The following is a 23638-nucleotide window of genomic DNA, read 5'->3' on the forward strand; positions in this document are numbered from 1 at the left end:
TATTTATTTATCTTGAGAGAGAGAGAGGGCACAAAGGAGGGGCAGAGAGAGAGAATGCCAAGCAGGCTCCGCAATGCCAACACAACACAGAGCCTGATGCAGGCCTCAATCTCACAAACCCTAAGATCAAGACCTGAGCCGAAATCAAGAGTCAGATGCTTGACTGAGCTACCCAGGTACCCCACGTTCTTCCTTTTTAAATGGGAGGCCACATGACCAATAAGTGTTACTGGTCAGAAACCAACGGATCCAATTCAAACTCTACAGAATACAGGAGACTGAAACGGTGTAGTGAGTCATATACAAAGAAGACTTTTGAAAACATACTCAGGGCTCCTGGGTGCCTCAGTTGGTTGGGCATCCGACTCTTGATTTTGGCTCGGGTGGTGATCTCAGGGTTCCTAAGATCGAGCCCCATGTAGGGCTCTATGCTGACAATGAGGAGCCTGCTTGGGATTCTCTCTCTCTCTCTCTCTCTCTCTCTCTCTCTCTCTGCCCCTCCCCACTCGCGCTCTCTTTCTCTCTTCTCTCTCTGGCACTCTCTCAAAATAAATTAATTAATTAAAACTTAAGAGAAAAAGCAAAAAATATATTCATCCAAATTTACCCAACATAAAGAATGCTATCTCCTTCAGACTAGTTACTTTGAATATACTTATTCTGCTGTTGCACTACTAAAAATACTTTCAAACTTGTATAGTTTGAAATATCCTTTGGTCAGCTCAGGTGACAGACAAAAAGGTAATTCTCAATTGTATTTACACCTTATTTTTAAATAAAACTGGTATTAACCAACATGATCACCTGACCTGATCACCTAGATTGGCCCTAAGTTAGCTAATTACAAACAACTCTAACTTCAAAGAATAAAGTTTTAGCACAAATTCAGTTACTTAAATCAATACACTAAAACTTTTGAAGACATGCTGTGTCTTCAGATCTGCTTTTGTCAAAGTAGATCCAGGCTTCGGAAAAGGTCCCCCTCCAGATAAACTGAAGCATTCACTGCCATCAACACCACCTTTCAGTACATGTCCATCAACCTTCTCCTTTCCTTTCTACTCACAGTCTTCCTACCTAGAAGGGTCCTCTCCCCAGCCAATTACCAAAATCCTACCATCTCCTCAAGACCATACTCAAGTAACATCTGCTCCATGAATTGCTCTTTTGAATTCCAGAAATATTTCATGATCTGTACTGCTCACTTGGTCATCACATGCTATTTTTATACTGACATCTTTTAATATATTCTGGCTTTTCAATTATAGTTTTTAAGGAACTGGAAAATGTATCTTCTATCTCCAATGCAATTCACTGGAGATACACACTGAGTGGCCCACCCAAGACACACAAGAGGTGTTTGTTTTCATTTGTTCTATATAAAGACTAGGACAGTATTATTAGCCTGGACCTGATGAAATGTGGTGAATCTTGAGTAGCTGCCTAAGGAGTGTGGGTTCCATCCTACCATAATGGAGAATTGCAAGTTCCTGAGCTCCACAGTGATGTAGAAAAAGCAGTCCTCAGTCCACAGCTGCCAGAGGGGGAGTTGGTAAAGTTCCAACCCTTCAATCAAGAAGGAGCTCAGCAAAAAGGGTTAAGTAGGGACTCTACAATCAGAAGGCACTGAGTGTGCCACTGCCAGCTCAAGGACTCTGGGCAAGCTATAGGACTTTTTAAAAGCTTCACTTTCAGGGTGCCTGGGTGGCTCAGTCAGCTAAGCGTCCAACTTCGGCTCAGGTCATGATCTCGTGGTTCATGGGTTCAAGCCCCGCATTGGACTCCGTGCTGACAGCTCAGAGCCTGGAGCCTGCTTCAGATTCTGTGTTGCCCTCTCTCTCTGCCCCTCGCCCACTTATGCATGTGCTCACTCTCTCTCTCTCTCTCAAAAATAAACATTAAAGATAAATATGTAAGTAAACATTTAAAAAATAAAATAAAAAAAATAAAAGCTTCACTTCCTTTATAAAACAAGGATGATAAAACAAAAACCTACCTAGCTGTAATATTACATAAAATAACACATACCACAATGCCTACCAAAGAATAAACACTGCAGCCTGCCACCAATTCTCTGATATCAACTGGGTATCCTACAATTGCTACCTGGCGTTAGTATCAAATCCCACAAGCTAAGGGGCAAGACACCCAACAAGACTGCTTTTGCAGCACACATCCCCCAAGCTATCAGAACTTCTAACTTGGCTACAAATTCAAGGGCTCCCATAACCCTCATTCAAGTGCAGTAATTTGCTATAATGATTCACAGAACTTGTTGAGAACACTATACTTAACCAATTACAGCTTTATTATAAAGGATACATACAACTCAGCAACAGCCAAGTGGAAGACATGCATAGGGCCAGGTCTAGGGAAAGAGAATGGAGGGATTCAGAACTTCCACACACCCCCCTCTCTTGGGGAAATTCAGGTGTCCCCCTTCTAGCACATCCATGTGTTCACCAGCCTGGAAACTCCAGTGTCCAGAGTTTATATAAAGGGGTTCGTTACATCGTTACACAGGCATGGTTGATTGAATCATAATTTATGTATGACTGAACTCAATCTCCAGTCCCTCTCCTCACCCCAGAGATCAAGGGGTGGTAAAGTTCTGACCCTCTAATTGAGAGCTGAGTCTTTCCCAGACCCTCCCTTGAAACTATCTAAGGGCCCATCCCCGAGTCATGTGATCACCATAAACTCAGGTAAGGTTAAAGGGGGCTCATTATGAATAACAAAAGATACTCCTACCCCTACTCAGAAAATTCCGAGGATTATTGAAGCTCTACGTCTGGATCCAGGGACAAGAACCAGACATTTCTTTATTATATCACATGCACAATAAATGGAAGCTATTATTTTAGAAACCTAGTAGTAGGCTATCAAAATAACACAAGCATAAAGATGAGGAAGAAAAAAAAAACTTTACAAAAGAATAGAAAAAAGGGGGTGGGGGGGGTCAAACTGAATATAACAATTCAAGTCTGTATGACTAAATAGAAACAGACACATCCAGCAGGGAACTGAGGAAGGGACTGAGAATGAATTTAGTGTTAACCAAGTTGAGATCGAATCACAACCAGTGATTTCAAAAGGACCCAGGCAGATGAAGAATGTGCACCTAGAGACGGAGAAGGACACGGCAGACTCAGTTTTCAGACTTATCCACATAGAAAAGATTCCCTACCCGCCCCCCAAAGGAAGCCCTCACTACTCAAGAGAGGATACCTGCTCGTGGTGTCACATAACCATCTACTAGAGCCAAACAAAAGCAAGTTAGTTACTGCATTAAGCCTAAAAGGCAAGGGTTGACCTCTAGAACATACTCCATTTAATATTTTGGACTCTAAACAAAATGGTAATTCATTTTTAACATAAAGATTCAAAAAGAACCACATGACCTGGGAATGCAAGCTGGTGCAGCCACTCTGGAAAACAGTATGGAGGTTCCTCAAAAAACTAAAAATAGAACTACCCTACAACCCAGAATTTGCACTCCTAGGCACACCCAGGATACAGGGGTGGTGTTTCGAAGGGACACATGCACCCCCATGTTTATAGCAGCACTATCAACAATAGCTAAAGTATGGAAAGAGTCCAAATGTCCATTGATGGATGAATAAAGAAGGTATAGCATGTGTATACATATATGTACACACACACACACACACACACACACACACACACACACACACACACAATGGAGTATTACTCAGCAGTCAAAAAGAAGGAAATCTTGCCATTTGCAACTATGTGGATGGAATTGGAGGGTATCATGCTAAGTGAAATTAGAGAAAGACAAAAATCATATGACTTCACTCCTATGAGGACTTTAAGAGACAAAATAGATGAACATAAGGTAAGGGAAACAAAAATAATATACAAATAGGGAGGGGAATAAAACTAAGAGACTCATAAATATGGAGAACAAACTGAGGGTTACTGGAGGGATTGTGGGAGGGGGGGATGGGCTAAATGGGTAAGGGGCACTAAGGAATCTACTCCTGAAACCATTGTTTCAATTAGCACTATATGCTAATTTGGATGTAAATTAAAAATAAAATTATAAAAAGAAAGAAAGAAAGAAAGAACCACATGACCAAATACCAAACAGAAATGCTAGGTCTTGTTCTTTGACAGAAAAGGACCATTTTATTACCTATCAACAGGAAACTTACAATGCATCTAACAGAAGTGTTTATTTTTTCAAGGAAAAGTTATGGAACAACCACAGAACGTTTCAACAACACAACATAAACAGAACAACCATAATCAATTCAGAAAATCTTCCTGTTCAGATACATGAAGCAGGATAAACGCTTCAAGCACAGACACCATTACACAGATTTTACTCAAAGCTTTTACAGTCCAGTTTTTAGAAAGTACATTCAATAACTAGGAACTACCATTTTAATGGCCCACACTTCAGAAGCATCACAACTTATTTTACCCCACAATGTACATATTATAGAGGTGGCTTTTAGACAACAGGCTTGAGCACTGGAAACTTGATCAAGGCGAAAGGGCCCACAGAGACCCCCCTGGCTGAATACAGACATGCCCATCAAGCCACCCACTTCCAAATACTCATAGGCCATAACTATCCAAAGGACTGCTTACAACCAGACACAGTTACCAAAAAAGGGAAAATTCCCCATGTTCCCATACCTCCTCACCTTCCCCCTTTAATAACAGCCCTCACCTCCTGCCTCATGGCAGACAGCCTCCCCTCTGTTGTCCTGCCTGCTGCTCCCTTGAGGTATATTCAATACGTTTCTATCCCTTTGTTCTGTCTTGGGCAAATCCTTTCACAGCCCGTGCCCACTATCCCCCACCCAAACATCGCCCCACATCTAGAGGCCCCCACGTGACTGGCATAGACACCACACATATCATCACCTCCTCTTGTTGCTAGCATCCCAGAACAAAGTCTCAACTCTGTCTTTCAGCCAGTGAGGGTGAGAAATGGAGGAAGAAAGGGAAAGCAGGGAGTGGGAACAGCATACTGGGCTAGTCAGATGGTTCCTGGTATCAAAAGGATACAATGGGCCCATGGGAATGACACATTCTAGTACTGACTGCGTTAATGAACAGGCTTATTGACTCAGGAATCTGAGAGACTGTGCTGGCTGCAGTGCTAAGTAAGGATGGGAATGCCAGAAGAGTGTGGTAAGAGCCCAGTGTGTCCCATGTTTCCAAACTCCAGACTGAAAGGGAGGCAGCGCTGTTAAACCGGCCATGTCCTTGGAGTTTGGGTTTTTCCCAGATAGCAACACCTCTAGACAGAATATAGAGTGAGGGCAAAATCCAAGCCTAGATCCCAACCTCCAAAGGGAATGGGGTAAGGGACAGCTCCCTGCCCCACACTCCACAACATCTGATGTATTCAAGTTCCAAAGACTGCTAGAGGAACTCGAAGATGTTCCGAAAGAAAGCAGGTATGACACACTATCCCCACTTCCTGGACTCTGGGTCTAAGGCCAAATTAAAAGGACGATTCTACGGGGCGCCTGGGTGGCGCAGTCGGTTAAGCGTCCGACTTCAGCCAGGTCACGATCTCGCGGTCCGTGAGTTTGAGCCCTGCGTCGGGCTCTGGGCTGATGGCTCGGAGCCTGGAGCCTGTTTCCGATTCTGTGTCTCCCTCTCTCTCTGCCCCTCCCCCGTTCATGCTCTGTCTCTCTCTGTCCCAAAAAATAAATAAAACGTTTAAAAAATAAATAAATAAATAAATAAATAAATAAATAAATGGACGATTCTACTCTGCACACAGAAAATGTCTGCATCAGGCAGATGGTTGTTTTTGTTTATAGTAGTACTTAATTCCATTAGAGTATGTAAACCAATTATAACTATAGTTATCTACCTACATATAAACTCCTTGTTCGCGTGGGGGGCATCTTGCATCGTGGTTTATTTTCATTATCCTAAGCTAACAGTAGTGAGGATGCCCTTGGCTCAAACCACCCCCTAACTTGCTCCAAATACATAACCCACAGAAAGCCAAGCTACTCCCCCAACCCACTGCTAATTTCTGACAGGCTTAAATTCTCTCAGCCTCTGAAGATCCCCTCTCAATCAATTCACCAATGCTACCTTACTCCCAACACCTGAACCCCCAAAGCCCCGAAAATTCCTGAAGTAAAACATTTGTAAATACTGAGGGTCAGAGGGAATAGTCAATGTAAGTAACAGATATCCTTGAGCCATCTCTCCAGTTCCTCCCTCTTCTCTCACCTCAAGTCCTACTCCCCCCAAAAATCACCTTGGAAACCCCAAATGGTTACCCCTAGATTAAGCAAAATTCAGCCCTTTCCGGTTCTACTTACTTGTGAGCATTCCCAGTCCATCAAGGTGCTGAGCTCTAAATTTAGCCTTCCTTCTATCAAGATCTACCCTCCAAATTTTTTTAAGGCAAAAAGATAATATTTTTGTTACCTTGTTAAGCCACATTTCCAGCCCTAATGCTTCTTCCTAGTACAAAGGAAAGCAAAACAGGATCTCCATGACCAATGTTTACTGAATTAAATTACCAGGCCACTGTTGTAAGGAACTGCTCATCAGATCAGACTGTCCACTTCCCTTTCTCAGAGCAGCAAGGTCACGTGCACGTTTAAAATGTCCTCACTTCCAAAAGCAACTGTTATCAGTTGCTTTGCTTCATTCTTTCCAATTATCACCAGTGAAATCTAGGACCTAACAATCAAGAAAAAATCCCTTCATTTTTTGTTACAAATTAAGAACTTACGTCTCAGGAAAATAAAATCAGTTGTTCACAGTCTTCTAAATTTTTTTTAATGTTTATTTATTTTTGAGGGGGGGAAGAGGGAGAGAGGGAGAGAGAGAGAGGGAAAATGAACATGAGCGGCGGAAGGGCAGAGAGAGAGGGAGACACAGAATCCAAAGCAGGCTCCAGGCTCCGAGCTGTCAGCACAGAGCCCGACTTGGGGCTCACAAGCCGTGAGATCATGACCTGAGCTGAATCGAACACTCAACAGACTGAGCCTCCCAGGCGCCCCAATTGTCCACAGTCTTCTAATAACAAAACAGTTCTTCAGATGTAGGAGGTACTGTGAGAAGGGTGTGACATCTCTCTTAAGCCTCACAACCACCACAGCAGAAAAAGCACCGAGGCTACTCCCAGTGGTTAAACAGGTTAAAAAACAAAATCCCCTGCTCCGAATCACAAGGACAGGAAATGCTACCAAGGGATTCAAGCCCATCAGGCTAAATTCACAGTTCAAGCTGTTAATGGATTATTTAAACAAATAAAAAGATAACTTGGTGTCTTCCATGCAAATATAAAATGAATACCTGTCTATGATTTTACTTTACTCACTAATTATGGCCCAAATAAGATGTTCCATCTGGCTCAAAAGTGAATCCAAAAAGCACAAACATATAGGCAATCAGAAATGGTGAAACGAGGGACACCTGGGTGGCGACTGCAGTTCAGGTCATGATCTCGAAGTGTGTGGGTTCGAGATCCACAGCGGGCTCTGTGCTGACAGCTGAGAATCTGGGGCCTGCTTTGGATTCTGTGTCTCCCTCTCTCTCTGCCCCTTTCCTGCTTGCGCTCTGTCTCTCTCTCTCTCTCTCTCTCAAAAAGAAATAAACATTTAAAAAAAAAAAATGGTGAAACGAATTTGCTTAATAGATCCAAAACTTGGCCTCTTACAGAAGAGAGGAAAAGAGATAAATTGTATCTCCAAACAAAAAATTCATATGCATGTCTTAAGAACAAGAATAATTTGCGGCACCTCGATGGCTCAGTCAGTTGAGTGACTGACTCCTGGTTTCGGCTCAGGTCGTGATCTCACAGTTCATGGGTTCCAGCCCCGAGTTGGGCTTCGTGCTGGCAGTTTGGACACTGCTTGGAATTCTCTCTCTTTCCCTCTCTCTCTGCCTCTCCCTTGATCGCTCACCCTCGCTCTCCTTCTCAAAATACATAAACAAACTTTAAAAAAAAAAAAAAAAGAATTTGCATTGCTGTCAGTTACTAAGAACTTACGAAGTTGTAAAATAAATGAAAAAACAAAAGCTGCAGACCCCATAGGCTAAACCTACCAGAAAAGTGCTCCAGACATCACACGGTTTCCAACGAAGACCCCAGTAATCCTCTGGGTTACTGAAAGACTTTCACAGAATTTCCTTACATAGCTCTTAATCACTATGCACAACGCCTATTTCTCCTTTTAGAAAAGAATCCACAGCTTCAAGGTTTCCAACAACCTCTAGAAAAACGGAGTCCTCTCCAGAAAACTAATCTTCCACTAATATAACATTTTCTCTGTCACATACTAAGCCAGAAATTTAGATTCACTATGAATTTATAAATGTATATATACATACACATGCACATGCACATATGCACATGCACACACACACATACAAATACAGAAATAATCCACTAGATTGTCAAATTTCTTAAGAGATCTAGAACGAATGAAGGCATGGTTTTACTGAACAAAAACACAAGGAATTACTCTCTGGAGAAATAAAGACAGAGTTAAGCTATCACTTCCAAGTAAATGACCCAAAATTAACTTCTTCAGTGTCTTACTGGCCTATTTATGTATCTTAATTTCTATCCTATGTTTTCTTCCATAAAAAAAAAAAACAATCCCAGTCCAACTTCCACCTATGGTAAAGTCGATTAGATCTGCTGCCCCTACTGTTCCAGCTAATTGCAATTGAAAAACCCTGCACAAACAAAAGAAGACTCTGAAGGTGGAAAGAGAAAGGCACACCAGCTGGGAACCCGGGACCCATGGAACAACACAGTGGTGAATCTCCTGGGCTTTCCTTTTGGCTCATATACCATACGGACATGGAGTTGAAGAAGCCAGTTATCCAGAAACGCCAAAGGGGGTTGGGCAAAAAAAGTCTCTTCTCTTTCAAAGGACCAAGAAAAGAACAGCACAACAAACTTTTAGATAACAACCACTGCACTCCAGCCAAAAACCACAGACAAAACTGTGGCCCACGCCATCCACTACAGCATTGGCCAAGTAGGGAGCTAACCTTTCACTCTCACCAGGCTGTAACATTACACCTCAACATGACTCCTTCCCTTAGCCAATCCTTTACCCCTGCAGGGGTGATATCAAAGGCCAGACTTCCCTGCCACGTAAGTTTAAGACTCCCTTCCCCAGCCACACAGTGTCTATGGAAACTATCTGTAGAGCCTGGACTTTACTCCCGTGACAGTTACAAGGCACTCCTTCCCATCCCCATGTGGGCAGTATGCGGCAAGGCCTAGTAGAGAGGCAAGACTTTCACCACCTCCATAGTGTGGGGTAGGAAAGCCACCCCTCCCAGCAAGGTCAGCGGAGGCACATGGCAGGAAACAGTCAAGTTTGCAGAGTAGTATTCAGCGGAGGCCTAGAGGGGAACTGAAATACCCACCCCTGCCAGGCAGCAATGAGGAGCCCCACTCTGTGTGCAGGACAGACTACAACTCACCCAAAATGAAACAGGTAATTTGAAAAGCCCTGTAACCATTAGGAAAATTGAACTCATAATTAAAAACCACTGGAAAAAGAAATCTCCTGGCCCAGATTGTTTCATCAGAGAATTACACCAAATTTTTTTTTTTAATTTTTTTTTCAATGTTTTTTTATTTATTTTTGGGACAGAGAGAGACAGAGCATGAACGGGGGAGGGGCAGAGAGAGAGGGAGACACAGAATCGGAAACAGGCTCCAGGCTCTGAGCCATCAGCCCAGAGCCCGACGCGGGGCTCGAACCCACGGACCGCGAGATTGTGACCTGGCTGAAGTCGGACGCTTAACCGACTGCGCCACCCAGGCGCCCCCCAAATTTTTAAAAAGGAGTGAACACAATCACTTCCAGAAAATACAAGAATAGGGAGCACTTTCCAATTCCATTTATGAAGCTAGTATATTACTCTGATGCAAAAACCAGAGAAAAAATAGTACAAGAAAAAAAAAAAACTACAGACCAATATATGAATAGAGGCACAAAAATACGTAACAATGCATTAGCAAATAAAATTCAGCAGTACATAAAAAGTTGAATTTAATCAGAGATGCGTGGTTAGTTCAATATTCAAGAATCAATCAGTGTAATCCACAATATTAACAAATTGAAAAAAAAATCCACATGACCACACTAATCTATACAGAAAAATTATCTGATAAAATTCAATGCCTGTTCATGAGATAAACTCTCAGAAAAAAACTGGAATAAAGGAGAATGTCCTCAACCGGGTAATGAGTATCTACAAAAACCCTCAGTAAACATTATTATACTTAATGATAGAAGACAAAATGCACAATCCCCATTACTGGGAATGAGGCAAGGATGTCCCCTCTCACCACTCTAGTTCACACTGTACTGGAAATACTAGTCAATGCAAGGAGACAGGAAAAGGAAATAAAAGCTACACAGAAAAGAAATAAAACTGTCTTTATTTGCAGAGGACATGATAGTTTACACAGAAAATCCCAAGAAATCTACTCCAAAAACCTCCCAGAATAAGTGAGTTCAACAAAGTTGTAGATACAAGACAAACATTTTTGTCTATTTTTTAATGTTTATTCCTTTATTTTTAGAGAGAGAGAGAGAGTGTGTGTGTGAGAGAGAGAATGCAGGTGCAAGTTGGTGAGGGACAGAGGGAGAAGGAGGGAGAGAACCCCAAGCAGGTTGCACACTGTCAACGCAGAGCCCAATGTGGGGCTCAAACACATGAACTGTGAAATATGACCTGAGCCGAAGTCAAGAGTAGGACACTTAACCGACTGAGCCACCCAGGCGTCCCCAAGATAAACATTTTAAAAAGCAACTGCATTTCAAGTGAAAAGGCAACCTACATGAGAAAATTTTTGTAACTTATATATGATAAGGGGTTTTGTATCTAGAATATATAAAGAACTAGTATCACTCAGTAATAAGAAAGCAAATAACCCAATTTCTTAAATGGGCAAGGGTCACCTGGGTGGCTCTGTCGGTTGAGCCTCTGACTTCATTCAGCTCAGGACATGATCTCACTGTGTGTAAGTTAAAGCCCCACATGGGTCTCGCTGCTGACAGCACATAGTCTGCTTCGCATCCTCTGTTCCCCCTCTCTGCCCATCCCCCACACATGCTTTTTCTCTCTCAAAAATAAACATTAAAAAAATTTTTTTAATGGGCAAAGGATCGGAATAGACATTCTTCCAAAGAAAACATACAAACGACTAATAAGCACATGCAAAGATGTTGGACATCATTTGCCATCAGGGAAATGCAAATCAAAACACTTCACACCTCCCGGGATGTTATAATGTAACTTCTCTATAATGTCCCTATAATCAAAAAAACAGGTAATAATAAGTGTGGGTGTGGATGTAGAGAAATGGGAACACTCACACACTGCCGAGGGATTGTAAAATGGTACAGCCTGGAGAACAGTCTGGCAGTTCCTCCAAAATTTAAATATATGTTTACCAGACGGCCCAGAAATTCAAGTTCTAGGTGAACACCAAAGAACAACTGAAACATACATGTACCCAAAAACTTGTACTTGAGTGTTCAAGGCATCATTATTCATAATAGCCAAGAAGTGTTCATCAACTGATCAACGGATAAATAAAATGTGTCCTATCCATGCCTTGGAACAGCTCATTATTCAGCCATAAGGAATGATGCACCAACACATGCTACAGCATGGACAAACCTTGAAAACATGTTGGGTGAAAGAAGCCAATCACAAAAGACCACATATTCTATGACTCCACTTACGTGAAATGTCCAGAATAGACAAATACACCAAGACAGAAAGCAGATTAGAACGTGCTTCTAAGGGGAAAGGTTGGGGGTTAGGGAAGTGTCACTGCTCATGAACAGAGGGCTTCTTTTTGAGGTGATGAAAATGTATTAAAATTAACTGTGGTAATGGTCGTACAACTCAGTGAATATATTAAAAATCACTACCAAATCCACAGCTGAGTTCTTTGCAGAAACTGACAAGCTGATTCTAAATCATATGGATTTGTTGGGGAACCAGAATAGACAACACAAACTTGAAAAAGAAGAACAAAGTGAGAACTCATACTTCCTGATTTCAAAACTTACCACAAAGCAACCGTAATTAAGACAGTGTGGCACTAGCATAAGGACAGACATAGACAATGGGATGGAGAGTTCAGAGACAAACCCATTTGTCTATAAAACCACAATATGACCCTGCGACTGCATTCCTGGGCATTTATCCCAGTGAAATGAAAACTTAAGTCCACACAAAAACCTGTATGTGAACGTTCATAACAGCTTTATTTATAACAGCCAAAAACTAGAACTAACCCAAAATACCCTTCAATGGATACATCCACACCAAATGCTAATGATCTTAAGGAATACCAAGCAAGAAAAAAAGAACAAACCATTGATACAGGCAACAACATAGATGAACCTCCACGGAATTATGTTACATAGAAAAAGACAATCCCCAAATGTTACACACTGTATAATTCCACTTATATAACATTCTTGCAATAGCAGAAATTACAGAAAGGAAGAACATATTAGTGGTTGCCAGAGAAGAGGGTGTATGGCTATCCCAGTACCACATAAGGAATCCATATGGTGAAACTATTCTGTGTCTTGGCTGTATCAATGTCAATATTCTGGTTGCAATATTGTGCTACAATTTTGCAAGATGTTACCTTGGGGAAAACGTACATGGGTTCCTTCTGTATTACTTCTTGCAACTGAAAGTAACTCTATAATTACCCCAAAATAAAAACTTAAAAGAAAGGCAGAGGAAGATCTGACCACATACAGAAGAAGAAAAGGCAATGTGACCACAGATGCAGGGAATAGAGTGATGTGGCCACAAACCAAGAAATGAAGGCAGTCACCAGAAACTAGAAGAGGCAAGGAACATATTTTCCCCTAGAGCCTCTGGAGGTGGCACAATCCTCCCACACTTTGACATCAGCCAGTGAGTCTGATCTTGGACTTCTAGCCTCCAGAACTGTGAAAAAAAATTTTTTTGATGTACTAAGCCACCAAGTTTGTGGTATTTATTACAGCAACCACAAGAAACTAATATAAATACCCATCTCCTAGAAACATTATAAACAACGAACAAATATGTATGGAAAATGCCCTGACGAAGTCAGAAGCACAACTGCAAAAGAGAAAAACGTACACAATGTTAGAGGGCTTAATTCAAAATAAGAATATTCATGCCCCTAGTTTTTGAGAGTTAAATAAATCTGAGACAAAAAGAGAAATAAAAATAGCTTTGGGAATAATTATGTCCCATGTAGCCTGAGTTCCCTGAAGATTAGCCCACTCAATACACAAGAACTATTTATAACAGTGGCTCTAGCAAAGATTCAGTCTTGATTAACTCTGACTTCTAAGGTATTTCTTCTCAGAAGGCAAGAGAAGGCAAATTGGGCTGGTTTCACTCCAACCCTAAATAAACTCAGCAAAATAAGGTTACTCTAGCACCCCCTAGACTACTCTACATTACTTCAATCCTACTTCTACACTTCTCTTCCGTTGTTACAGAGGACAAAGCAAATATAGTTCTTCTTTTAATCAATTGGTCTTAATTAACAGCCATGCAGAAAGTACAACTTAAGTTTCTATTTGTAGTTATTTACATTAACAAGTATGTCAGTCCAGTAATTCACAAATTCTCCAGTTTGAATACTACATCATAAAATACCATTATGTACACACAGAAATAAAAACCCAGTAGTGTATGTTTACTGAATTTCACAATGATATAAAGGCACATGCAAGAGTATTAAGAGTGCCAGGGCACCCGGGTGGCTCAGTCAGTTAAGCATCTGACTCTTTATTTCAGTTCAGGTCATGGTCTCACGTTCATGGATTTGAGCCCCACATTGGGCTCTGGCAGTGTGGAGCCTGCTTGGGAGTCCCTCTCTCCCCCTCTCTCTGCCCCTCCTGCATGCTTCCTCTCACTCACTCACGTGCTCTCTCTCTCTCCCCCTAAAATAAAAAAACTTTAAAATATATTTTTTATATATTATATATATGTTAATGTATAAGTTTATACATTTTTATATATATGATATATATATATAAAGAGTGTCAAAATAATCACAACACATGAAAGGGGAAAAGGGCAAAAGGATGTCTCATTTAAAAATCCACATTATAGGGGCGCCTGGGTGGTGCAGTCGGTTAAGCGTCCGACTTCAGCCAGGTCACGATCTCGCGGTCCGGGAGTTCGAGCCCCGCGTCGGGCTCTGGGCTGATGGCTCGGAGCCTGGAGCCTGTTTCCAATTCTGTGTCTCCCTCTCTCTCTGCCCCTCCCCCGTTCATGCTCTGTCTCTCTCTGTCCCAAAAATAAATAAACGTTGAAAAAAAAAATTTTTTTTTTTAAAAATAAAAAAAATAAAAATCCACATTATAGGGGCACCTGGGTGACCAGGTTGGTTAACTGTCCAACTTTGTCTCAGGTCATGATCTCACGGTTCGTGGGTTTGAGCCCTGCATCGGGCTCTCCGCTGACAGCTGGGAGCCTGGAGCCTGCTTCCAATTCTGTGTCTCCCTCTCTCTCTGCCCCTCCCCCATTTGTGCTCTGTGTGTCTCTCTCAAAAATAAACATTTTAAAAAATATATTAAAACTCCCACATTACAGAGAGAATCACCCTATGCAGCTAGTCAATTGTGTTCGCAAGGATATACAGGAACTTTGAGTATAACTCGTAATACAAAGCATACTCTTATTCAAATCATAATCTCTTACACTTAAAGCCACATAAGTATATTTACATAAAGTATATTTTAAATTTAAACTGGATTAAAACAGGCAAAACAGCAGACTCTGGAACTAGACTGCCTAGGTTCAAAAACCCATGTCATTTAACCTTTCTGGGCCTCAACGGTAAAACAAAGACTATAATAGTATTTACAGGGGACACTGTGAGAATTAGAGGAATTACAAACTTAACAGCATTTTAGGACTGAACCCAATATGTAGTAAGCACTCAATATTAGCTTTTACGATTATTATTAATGGCTACTAAAAGAGAGTGTCACCAAGACTGCCTATGGACCTCATGTTTTACAGCTGCCATGCTTACCTTTCATCACAGAAAACCCACAGGTGACAAGAAGTGACAAAAATCTGTGATCTCTGTACAGAAGACACTGATTTATCCCCGCCCTCTAGACAGTAAATGCAAGGACAGGAATTGTGTCTTATTCAACTGTGTCCCCATCACCAAGTTCATGGTTAAGTGTCCAAAAATATTCCAGTTAAATAAATAAACATTACCGTGTTCAAGCCACTCCACTTACCATCATTTTCCTCTGTAAGCCCACAGAGGCAGATTTTTATTTAAAGGCTATGCAATAAAAACACAATTCTAAGAAAGCACTTGTATTGCAACAACAGGACAGCAGAAATAATGAGAGCCAAGACAAAGCTGCCTTCCCCAAGATACCAGAACATTCCTGTGGGGAAAGAGTTACTATCTGAGCTAAAAACAATCCCCTCTCTCCACACAAAGAAGGCTGTGAATGGCTGCAGTGCTCACTTCTCCTCCTCCTGGTTCTCTTATTCCTAACTTCTGTCATTTGCTTTGTGACACCTGTCCATACCAGGTCACCAGCTCCACGAGTTCTCCCAAGGGGATTAACTATACACTTATTTTAAAGCATAAAATGGAGGTGAGCTCTTATGTGACATGGAAAACTAGGGGTAGCTTAAGTCTTCCCTTTATTGTCCCCAGAGCAGCAACCTACTTCCAGTGAGGAAGTTAACGATTTCAGTTTTCAGAAACCTCAACTGTGAAAGTCTGCTGATAAAAGTGGCTAATCACCCCTGGTCAGCTTTCATTGATGGTGCCCCTCAGACATGCCTTCCATCTGCCTCTGGGGTTATCACAGTAGGATCCCCGTGTCCCCACTGCCAGACAGAGAGGACCAGGTAAAGACGTGATGGCTGAAAGTTCACAAAGGCCTTTTTCGAACTTTCCCTCACTGCTACTGGGAACTCACCACAGGTTTTTCTCAGCTCCATTACTTTATCCAAAACCTTGCAGCCAAAGGGATCACAGGAGTCCTCGTTATCCAAGAGCAATTAGCATAGAATGGAAAAAGCCACACAGTGATTTCTCTTAAACAGAGACATTTCACAATGATGAAAAAGAGAGACTGGATTAGAATTTTCACCTTCAAAAATGAAACGAAATACAAATCAACTTATTTGCATAATGTATCTTATATTAACCAAAATTTAGGTTACACTCACAACTATGCACTAATTCTCAGGACAAGGAATTAATAAGGGATTGGGACATAATCTTGTGGCTAAACTGTAAAACGGCATATGACAATCTTGATTTCACATTTGCCTTTTGCAAGACAATTATCACAAAAGAAAAATTCTAGATTTCATCATTTATTCCCCTGAAGCCTCTCATGCTCCTTTTAAATTCTTACAAAGCATCTCTCTTGTCATCATTCCTGATGGTTTTCCTCATCAAGTTAATTAGCCTAACATAGCCAATTCTCACTAGCACCTCTTTAAAGGATAACAGAAAGTGCACAAATCTTAGGTGTGCAACTTGAGTTTTTACATATACATACACCCATGTAACTACTGCCCAACTCAACATACACAACATTTCCAATACCCAAAAGGTTGCCGGAGGAACCACCGCTTCGACTTCTAGGACGGGGAAATAGCTGAACCTGTTTTGGGACTTCACTTAAATGAATCATATGGTATACAATCCTTTGTCTGGCTCCTTATGTCTATGAAATCCATTCATGTGGACGCGTGTATCAGCAGTTCATTCTTTAGCTGCTTTTATAATGTTTCCTTTTATAAATATACCCAGTTGACTTGTCCATTCTACTGCTAATGTACGTTGGGTTTTACCTAATTTTTAGCAGCCACAAATAAAGGTTCTACAAACATCCTTTCACTTTTGTCTTGTTTTGTTTTTGTAGACATATAAATCCGTTCCTCTTGGATTCCAGCCATTCTAGAAGGTGTGCAGTAGCTCACTGCTTTAATTTCCATTTCTCTATTGACTAATAATGTTGAGCACCTCATTTTTTAATGTTTTATTTATTTTTTGAGAGCAAGAGAGTGTGAATGGGTTAGGGGCAGAGAGAGAGGCGGACAGAGGATCCAAAACGGGCTCAGTGCGGACAGGCTGACAGCAGCCCAATGCAGGGCTTGAACTCACCAACGGTGAGATCGTGACCTAAGCCGAAGTCAGATGCTCAACCTGACTGAGCTACCCAGGGGCCCCTTGAGCTCCTCTGAAGGTATGTATACAGACCTTCAGAAATCCTCTAGTAGAAAGAGCCTGTTCAAAATTTCTGTATATTTTTTAATTGACTTTTTCTTATTAATTGTATACACACACACACACACACACACACACATTTTGGGTAGGAGTCCTTGGTCAGATATATGAATTGCAAATTTCTTCTTCCAGTCTGTACTTTGCCCCTAATTTTTTTTTTTTTAATGTTTATTTATCTTTGAGGGAGAGGGAGGGAGAGAGAGCAGGGGAAGTTCAGGGGCAGGAGGACAGAGGATCTGAATTGGGCTCTGCACTGACAGCAGGGAGACGGATGTAGGGCTCCATCTCATGAACCATGAGATCATGACCTGGGCTGAAGTCAGACACTCAACAGGCTGAGCCACCCCGGCACTCCTGCCCTTCATTCTCTTAGTGGTGTAGAAGGAGAGAAGTTCTCATTTTAATTTAGTCTGAAGTCCAATTTATCAATCACTGTTACAGTCATTGCTTTCACAGTCCTTTCTAAGAATTTTACTCTAGTATTGCTAGAGTACTAGAGTACTAGTTCTCTGACTTGTGCTTCTGGTCTGAACAGTTCTCAACCTTGCTCTGAATGCATGAAATCCTGCATCTCTGCAGGGTTTCCAACTTCACCTTGCAATCAATTTGGAACGCACTGTTCGATGCTAGACAACTCTAGGGTTATGAATGTTTGCATGGAGATCACTTTTACAACTAGAGAATTCATTTGTGATTACTTCCATATTATAATGGCCTTCTGCACAAATATATTAAAAACCTAATGTGGGGCGCCTGGGTGGCTCAGTCGGTTAAGCGTCCGACTCGGCTCGGGTCATGATCTCATGGTTCATGAGTTCGAGCCCCACGTCGGGCTCTGTGCTGACAGCTCAGGGCCTGGAGCCTGCTTCGGATTCTGTGTCTCCCTCTCTCTCTCTGCCCCTCCCCCCGCTCGCAATCTCTCTCTCTCTCTCTCAAAAACAAATAAAACATAAAAAAAATTTAAAAATCTAATGTAAAAATAAATGAAAAAATGTTATTCTAACAGTTTACCCCCAACACACTTATGAGGATTCTTCCCACTCCTTTTTCATGGCTTTGCTCCAGTGGATCCACCTTCACACTAGACCCTGCAGACTTTTATGATATTTAAGTTTTCTGTAGTCTATGAAACCAGAAGCCTAGAGGAAGTCATATGCCTGGTTCTGTTAAACTTTATTGACCCAACGACATCAAAGGGTTTACAATTCTCCTAAAACCCAGTAACAAAGAACTTTCTGCTCTACCCTTCACTAAATTCACAACGTCTCCAATCCGCAACCATATTGTTACCAAAACAACCAACACCTGTTTACTTGGTTATCAAGGGTTCCCTTCTCCCACCCCATTATTCTTCACACCCAGTCAATCTTCCATTCCGCCTTCAAAATGTGGTGGCAGACTCTGACCTCTGGTCTGCCAGTAAATGCCCTGCTTCTCTCCCTCACCACCTCTTGGAGTATGGAAACTGTCCTTAACTGGTCTCCTTACATTCTGAGTATCGCCCTGTCACCAAAATCATCTCTCCAGAACATAAACATATTACTTACTTGACTAAGATTGTTTTACAGGCCCCACTGGGCACAGGATAAACTTACTCTCTCAGATGAGAATTCACAATCATTGCTGGCTTCTCTCTCAGCAACTTCTGCAAAACTCTGGTCTGACCCCTGGACACCAATGCACTCTCACTTGTCCTGACTCTCCACTGCTAACTCCTTTGGCTAGAAAACCTATCTCCTTTATCCTGCAGTCACTTCTCTTCCTATCTTAGCCACGGCCACCCCCAACAAAAGCAACTTGTATGTGTTTCCACAGCTCTCTGTACCCACCACAACTATATGAGTCCCTCTCCCACTGCATTAATTATTTATCTTATTCACTGGTCTACAAACTTTTGGACCTGAAATTTCTCCCTGTACTCCATTATGATAAGGTCAGGAATTAATCTTTACATGCCAAAGACTTGGCAGGGCAATTCCATAAAGGCTCAAAGAAAGAATGAATGTCCAAGCTAATTTTATTCCATATCCTTTTTTTCCTATAGAGACTAGAACACTTAATGCAAATACGTCAAAGCAATGAACCAACCTAACGTAAGCTTTCGTTCAAAAGTCACCCAGCAAATTATTCTTTTGGAGTTTAATAAAAACCAAATCTTCCTTAATTATTGATTTTTGCTTCCTGTTAGAAATTAGTCAACTCTTTGTTTTAAAATAATTTTTAAAATAAAGGGCACCAAAAGATGACTATACCACTTAACCAAAGTAACTGTAGTCATCACCATATAAATCACTGTTGGATGCTAACGGAATGAAACACAATTATTATTTATAAAATATAACCAAAACAATCACAAACAAAATTACTTCATTGAAAACCGTGTTCCTATATATCTCCTTAACGCGTAACAAATCTGTACGATACCGGAAGACCATATGGCGGTTAAGAACAGAGTTGTTCCATTCAGTGCCTCAGTTTCCTCATTGGTATAACAAGATGAGAAAGTACTTCACAAAATTGCTAGGTAACTGAGTCAGCACAAATAAGGTTCTTGGCAGAGTAACCACATAGTAATAAATGTCAACTACTATCACTGAATACTTTTAACTTTCTTAACCCCTTTCATATATACATTGCCTTGTTTTGTTTTGTTTTCTTCACAATACAATGAGCTTGTTTGGACAAGAAATGCTTTGCCCGGTCCAGAGAGGAGACACTGACAAAGAGGTTATATGATTTCCCTGATGTATTTTAATTGGCAGAGTAGGAACTAGAAACCACACCTACCCCAGCCCCAGGCCAAACTGACCAAATCTCGAGGTAGCACTTTGGGAGAAAAAGTCTTTTAGGTTTTCCCCACTGTTTCCTCTTGGCGGTCAGCAACAGGCAGATGGGAGCAGATGAACTAACCCATTAGCTCAAATTAAAACGTAGGAGAAGCCTCACTTTCACAGTACCTGACACACAGTGGGCACTAAAAGACAAGAACTACTGGGGCTGAAACACAAAGTGCTACCGTGTTTCTCAATGACAGAACAAGGCAAAATCAAGCCTGCTATCAAAAAGAAAAGTCACTTGATAATTACGCTCATCTATCACATCAAAGTAAAACGTGGCAAGAGAAACTTTTTTAAAAAAAGAAAAAAACCTTTAAAAGTCGGACAATTTCCTTTTATTCTCAAAAATCAACAGTTGCAAAAAGGACTTTCATTAAGACACTTTTTGAAAACTCAACTAATTATATTCCATGACATGTCTTTGCCCAAGTAAGCGACTGACGTGTATAGACAGTATTTCATCTCTGAAAGCCCTTCACCATACTTGTTACTTCCCTGGGCTTAAACTGAATCCCAATACTCAGCCGCGTATACAGCCACGTGCATATGGAATACAGTTAATGAGCTTCAAAGGCAGATGCAATATTCCGAGGAACCCAACTGAAGCAGGTAAGTACAAAGGAACCAAAAGGTCCCTGAGGCATCTCGAGTGCCCTACCAGTATTTCTTCTCTTCAAGGAGCAGGTAGAAGTTAAAAACACCTCAAGGATCAGGCTTGACAGCAGCTCCTGGCTGGGGCCTACCTTTCCTTTCGCGGCACCGCCACTCGGGCACCTATGGGCAAGCATCTGGCGCCTGAAGGCTATAACACAGATCAGGGCTGGCACGTGGTGGCCACTTGGGACGTTTTGCACAGTGGCCGAAACAGGAGTATGTCCGGGGCGAGGCAGCTCCCAGACCCGCTCACATCTGGAACAGGAAGGTCTGGACACTAATCTGGGCCGTCCAACGGGACACCTGGCCCTCCTCGCCCCGCAGCCGCCTCGCCCTCGCCTAGCCGGCCCGCGCGGTCCCAAAGCCCCCCGACGTGTCCCCAGACTCCTGGAGTAGCTTCCCCGCGCCTCCTCTCACCTGAGCCCGCGACGCCGCCACCTGCGTCAGGACCCCAGTTCCTGGCCAAGTGACCGTTACCTGGGCCGCAGCCCGGGGAGAACCTCGGCTCCAGGGGAAGAGCCCGTGAGACTGCTCCCCCTCCGCCAACTCGGGAATCCCCCGGCCGCCGCCGCCATTTTACCGGCGCGCAACCCCCACCTGATAGTTCCAGCTTCCCACCTGTGACCAGCAGAGGACGTCGAGCGTCGCCTTGGGGGACGCGTGGGCGACCTGGAGAATCCGTGGGGGTCACAACCTCCGAACAGAACCCGCCGCTAATTCATCCCGAAGCGGGGAGGCGTCCGGCCCGTCGCCCTAGTAATGCGTCCCGGAAGGCTCCATCCTGATTGGCTGCGAGCTCCATGACGAGACGGCGTCCCCGGCTGCGTGGGAAGCCCGGGTTCCCAGCGCCCCGCCCCTGCTCCCCTGCGGGGGCCACCCCGGGCGTCCGTAGTCGAGGGCTCCCTTAAAGGGGCCGCGCTCTCTTCCTCTTCTGGCCCTCCCGAAGAGGGGGGCGGTGTAAGGGCGAGGAACAATAGCAATAGGAAACCACGGAGGGCATTGTCCCAGGGAACCTCATCGTCCAGCCAACCCCTAGTTTCAGACTGGAAAACAGAAATCTGGGGAATTGAATTTACAAGCCTACTTTACTAGCTCGAGGTCCCGGGGCAAATCAGTGGTAGAACCAGTTCTAGAACTCCGGTTCCTGATGCGCAGAGCCAAGTTCTCCCTAGCAGGCGCAGCATTTCCCCCTTCCTAGAGAAACTTCTCCTCCGAGCGCCCACAGCCGTTACTAACCCTCGTAAAAGGTGCTCGTCGCTTTGCACTGTGGTGTATCCGCCCCCTTACCTACAGGATTCTAAAGATCCATAATAGTGGGACTGTGGTTAAACCCCTTCATTTCCCACACTACGCTTTCCTCCTGCTAGCCTTCAACAAAGACTCACAGAGTAAAAAATCTTAAAAAATAACAAATATAGCCACGCATCCACACAGCCACTCAGCAGTCATTCACGTATGTTTATGTATTTGTTTATTCAACACATCACGGGATGGGGGGGATGAATTGTCTAAGTACAAGGTTCATGTCCTCACAAAATTTATAGCGTAATAATAATGGACATATAGGTTTGGGAGGCAGAGCTTCAATACAGCAAAATTATCCCTCAATTTCTTTGTGAATCAAAAGTTCCTGAGCTCCTTTCCTAAATCGGCTTCACAACCTCTCCAATTTTGTTCAGAAATACGGAAGTATTTAAGATGTGCTAAAATTGTAATAGAAAACGACCAGAAACAGCAGAGGTAAACACCAATACAAAAGCTGACTCTGCAGGGGCGCCTGGGTGGCGCAGTCGGTTAAGCCTCCAACTTCAGCCAGGTCACGATCTCGCGGTCCGGGTCACGATCTCGGGGTCTGTGAGTTCGAGCCCCGCGTCAGGCTCTGGGCTGATGGCTCAGAGCCTGGAGCCTATTTCCGATTCTGTGTCTCCCTCTCTCTCTCTGCCCCTCCCCCGTTCATGCTCTGTCTCTCTCTGTCCCAAAAATAAATAAAAACGTTGAAAAAAAAAATTAAAAAAAAAAAAAAAGCTGACTCTGCCAATTATCTCTATAACCTCAGGCCTCGTTTTTAGCTTTAAAATAAGATTGCTAGAATAAAAGATCTCCATTTTTCGCGCAACTCTTACAAGTTTTTAAGTTTCTTGATGTCAGACCAGGGGAAAAACCCTGAAGGCACTCCTGGGTTTTGAAAGCAGGGACTATGCAAATAGTTTATCTTTGCATCTCTGTAACTGCTAGAGCTGAGGAAGAGAACTCTGTGTATTTGAATACAACAGATGTTAAATAAAGATTAACTGACTTGAGTGAATCACCCTGGTGTCTTCTCTATTTCACCTTCTAGCCTTTGGCCTTTCTTGAGGGTGAAGGTGGGACCTAAAGGAAAGGACTGAAACTGGAATCTTGAGGGTATTTGCTCTTTTTTTACCCAAAATACTCCCAACACCCACCACATTTGTGAGTGTCCTACACCAGGCAACTCTCCAATTCTCTCTGGACACAACTGGGTATCCTCCACTGTAACTCAATTCACTACTAACTACTCAGAGTTAGCGCAGACCCCGCAGGTTAAGGGGTCAGTCGTACAAGGCTGCCCCCCACTTCAGACACCAATCAAAAGTTGGGGCCTCTGGTACCTCTGACCATCCAGCTATAAACTAGGAATTCCCACAACCCCGGTGCTCTGGTTCTAATTTGCTAGAACAGCTCACAGTACTTGCATTTACTGTTTATTGTCAAGGATACAAACTCAGGAACAGCCAAATGGAAGAGATGCACAGGACAAAGTATGGGTGGGTTGGAGGGGACACGAAGCTTCCATGCTCCTCTAAGCACGCCAGCCTCC

The 23638-nt window shown here is 42.7% G+C and overlaps 1 protein-coding gene across 1 annotated transcript in view; it reads right to left on the minus strand.

Moving 5' to 3' along the window:
- LCLAT1 (lysocardiolipin acyltransferase 1) overlaps positions 1 to 21519 on the minus strand; it is a 182561-nt gene extending 161042 nt beyond the window's left edge. Inside the window, exon 1 of the mRNA XM_047068456.1 lies at positions 21418 to 21519. The gene's annotated coding sequence lies outside the window, so the exon portion shown is untranslated. The remainder of the gene's footprint in view (positions 1 to 21417) is intronic.
- Between the last annotated feature and the right edge of the window lie 2119 nt (positions 21520 to 23638).

Source organism: Lynx rufus, unplaced genomic scaffold (genome assembly GCF_022079265.1).
Source record: "Lynx rufus isolate CCGP_SWC_20201006 ecotype Redwood Valley unplaced genomic scaffold, mLynRuf1.p SCAF_8, whole genome shotgun sequence".
NCBI classification, from domain to species: domain Eukaryota; kingdom Metazoa; phylum Chordata; class Mammalia; order Carnivora; family Felidae; genus Lynx; species Lynx rufus.